Source organism: Haplochromis burtoni, unplaced genomic scaffold (genome assembly GCF_018398535.1).
Source record: "Haplochromis burtoni strain Fernald_Lab_line unplaced genomic scaffold, NCSU_Asbu1 Contig_121, whole genome shotgun sequence".
NCBI lineage: Eukaryota > Metazoa > Chordata > Actinopteri > Cichliformes > Cichlidae > Haplochromis > Haplochromis burtoni.
Genome location: NW_024582482.1, coordinates 978,493 through 982,458, shown reverse-complemented (window position 1 = coordinate 982,458; position 3,966 = coordinate 978,493). Strand labels below are relative to the sequence as shown.

At 41.6% G+C, this 3,966-nt stretch overlaps 1 protein-coding gene across 1 annotated transcript in view; it reads right to left on the bottom strand.

Moving 5' to 3' along the window:
• Window positions 1–3,966, bottom strand: part of znf507 (zinc finger protein 507) — a 23,990-nt gene that overhangs the window by 7,012 nt on the left and 13,012 nt on the right. The window lies entirely within an intron of this gene.

Below are 3,966 nucleotides of genomic sequence, written 5' to 3'. Positions count from 1 at the left end.
ACACACACACACACACACACACACACACACACACACACACACACACACTTCATTTTTAGGTTAATTTGGCTCAAGCTACAAACTGGTTTCTCCTGTAACTACAACAACTGCAACATGTGGGCTGGATTAATTGCACATATTAATATTGCAGCAACTGTAATTCAAGGAGAGAACAAACTGAGTTTATCATAAAATATTTATGGAGCTTTGGTTTATTGTGTGCTACATGGAAATGAATGTGGCCTTGCCCCGAGAAACTTAAACTTGTAGAAAGGTATCGCTTCCCAGTTTGGAGCTTTTGAGAAAGCAACAGGGTAACTGTAAATTCACATTAAAGCAGCTTTCAGAGTATTTTTGTTTCCTTTTCCTACCAAACTTATTTAAACATCTTTTTTTTAACAAATTCTTTAACTTTACAGATGCTGAGAGGCAGGTTTTGACACATTAGGTCAGAGTCTAGAAAATTGCTTCCCCTGTCTTCTGACTTTATGCTAAACTAGGCTAAGCTACGCTATGGTTGCTAACACCCAGGTGTTGACAGTATGCGGGTCACCTAGCATATAAAAGGGTAGTTATATTGCTGGGTAATGATTTGTGCAACTAGTTACATGAGAAATGAGAACAGAAAAGTACTTATAGGCTGCTAACGCTACTAGAAATAAGAGCATTTAGGAACCTAATAAATGATTATAAGCTTACAGCAGAATATCAGAAGGTTTTCAGTCAAACCATTTCTTCCCCATAAACAGATGAGATAAGTACATTACATTTCCAGCTGTTTATTACCACCAGCACAGTTATGGTAATATTATGGGCAGACCCCGGAACGACCAGCAGGGCTCTGCAGCACATCTAACAGGGATCCTAATAAACTACAGTATGTAGTGGGCACTATGTTTTCATACTCGTGTTGAACGGTTTGACGAATGAATACTAATAAGAGTTTCAGGCATGATAATGGGCATCTTTGCACTCTGCTGTTTCCCTTCAAGTCCTTCTGTAATGCCAACAGATGATAGCAGCGATGGTATTACTGTCAGTGTTACTGTATAACGTTCAGACCTCTATACTCAATTCCAATTATGTATTCCAACTCCTAACTGCACGGATTTCCTCTAACAGCCGACGGCCTGGTGAGTTAGAGGGGACCCATTGTGCCCATTTGTAGATTCATAGTTTTATTCTTGGACTCCATGAAAGTATTTTCTCAGAATTTAAAGTTCAAATTAAATTCCTTTTTATTTTTTTACTAGGCCTTTGTGCAGGTAGATGTTTATCTCCCTTTGCACTACCCTAATGCAACTTTCTCTTCATTTGATACCCCAAAATGTTCAAGTGGTTGGATCTTCTGGGGGATGAGATGAACAGATGCCGACTTTCAATCAAGTCAAGGGTTAGAAAAGACAAAACTGCCAGAACCTGAGAGCCTACGTGGCTCAAACGTAACATTTCCTTCATACTGACCACATTATTTGAAACATTGACCATGTTTAACATGAATACAATGTATTGTCATGTAAATAAAGGTTTTCCCTGGACTTTATTAAGTCATGTGAAAAAACTACGTGCACCCTTTGATTCAGAAGGCTGTGGAAGCAGGAATAACTGAAGTATGGCTCGACTGACATGTAGCGTATACTTTGGTACACTGAGGAGTTCATGTTTGACTCAGTGACTGGAAGGTGCTCAGGTCCAGGGGATGCAAAACAAGCCCAAACCATCACTCCTCTGAAAACTGTGATTGGAAGTTTGCACGAGTCGTGTCTGCAAACCTGAGCCGTGCTGCCATGTTTAGAGAAAAGAGGCTTTCTCCTGGGAACCCTTCTAAACAAGCCATACTTGCTGTGCTGCAATGAACCTGAAAATTCGACATGCCAACTGAGGCTTGTAGAGTCTGGGATGGAGCTCTGGGGTTTTCTGCAGCTTCTCTGACCTTGGGTCTGACCTTGGGTTCATTTGCTGGGACGTCCACTCCTGCCAAGAGTGCAGCTATGTATTAACACGCATCAGAGTGCTTCAGACCAGCAAACTGGTGAAACATCTGCTTTTATAGCAGGTGCTGATGATTAACCAAGCACATCTGATTAGCAGCACCTGGCTGCTACTTGCCTTTACAATCCTATGGAGGGAGTAAACATTTACTTCACTTTCACATGACTGTATGCAGCAGAAAATAAAACTAGGCAGACCGAGCCTGCTTTAACGGTGATGTAATCATACCCAAAAACAAAGGAGCAAATTTAAACCAGTGTACGATACTTTGGTGAAACACTGCATACATCAGAGCGCACAGCGGCCGTGCACACAGCACAGTGTTTGATTACGTGTAAAAACATCGCAGCCTGTGCATATTTTTACAGTGACAGTCTTCTGTGTGACTGATGTGCTGACTTTCAGCTTTTATTGGAGGATGTTTACTTCCAGCTTGGGTGTTGAACAGCACAGAACTGTAGCCCTGTCATTATCCTTCTGCGCTGCACTCGAAGCTGAAAGTCAGCACTTCAACCTCCAGTGTGCTGGAGCACAGAGCCAAAGCCACAGAAAACGTGGCAGCCCACACTGTACTGCTGTGACATGACACACGTTCAGGTGCAGGAGCTTCTTTCTGATATTAGACACTTTAAATGTGCAGTATGTGCATGTGAGCAGGCAGAAATGTGAGTTTTGCCAGTTTAAGTGTAAAAGTAAAAGGGTTGACCTTTACGTGTTGACATTTAATTTAGGCCTTTAATTAACAGTATTCTCATTATGGATTAATCTGCCCATTGACTTCTTGTTTAATCGAGGATTTGCTTTGGTTACCAAATGTCATAAAAAAGTGAAAAAGTCAGGGTACAGTTTTCTATCGCACACCTGAAAGAGAAAAGTGGAAGCCTGACATTTGAGAAGCTGGAAACATTTAAAAAATTAAAAAAAAAGGAAGTCCAAATTGATTTCTGTGGACTGACTAGTCACTGCAGGTTCACTTTAATTTCAGGTGTAATTTGATCTGTCCTCATGAAAGCACGAGGGTAAGGGCATAACAAGCATGCAGGGACCTGCTTCATCCAGCCACTCATTTTCCTCACTGCCAAAATATTAAAAAATCTCCTGTTTCCACCTGTTTACATGTGCTTTCCTCAATATTCCCACCTGCATGAGCCAGCAACACCCGACTCGGCATTCTCACACAAGTGCCTCACAGGATTTTTGATCACACTGACTCTAAACTAAATTGGAAGCTGCCTGACCTTTGCAAGAGCGAAAAGAAATCAGGCGAATATAATTCTGACTTTAGAGCACAAACGTCAGCGCTGTGTTAAGAAACCAACCTAAAGTTTGTGCTTTGAGTTAAATCTGTGCTAACACAGAGACAAAGTGAGGGACAGAGTGTGCCTGTGCCCACACTGAGATCGCTGTGCTGCTGGGAGCATTTCTAGGTGATTACTGCCCTCTAAAGGACCAATTTAAAATGACATGCAGAGCTCAAGTATCTCTTAAAGTAATAGGACATGAATGAGAATTAGCAAATAGAATTTAAATAGCTCAGTGTGCCTCAAAGGGGAACTCAAAACTAAAAAAAAAAAGGCTGTCGCCATGCAGAAGTCACAGTGAGCTCTAAAAGTCCTCTTTTCACTTACAGTGGACACCAACAAACCCTTCACTATACACTCATGCAGAGTTTTATTTCTGACATGCAGGAAACGCCAATTTTATGCAACTTGCATCAAACGAGACATGCAATGAACCTGAGAAACTGGAGCGCTTTCAGTCTACTTCCTGATGTATCAGCGTCTTGCTAAAGGTCATATAGCATTCCTGCAACCAGCATTATTCTGTACATTCAAATAAACAAACACAGCATGACGGCAAACACGAAGAAATGGAAAACTTTCCAAGCATGAAGAGCAGAACGTGAACAGTTTCAATGAAAAAGCCGCAGCATTTGTTCCGCACCGAACCTGCTGTCTCAACACGGGGGGTCAA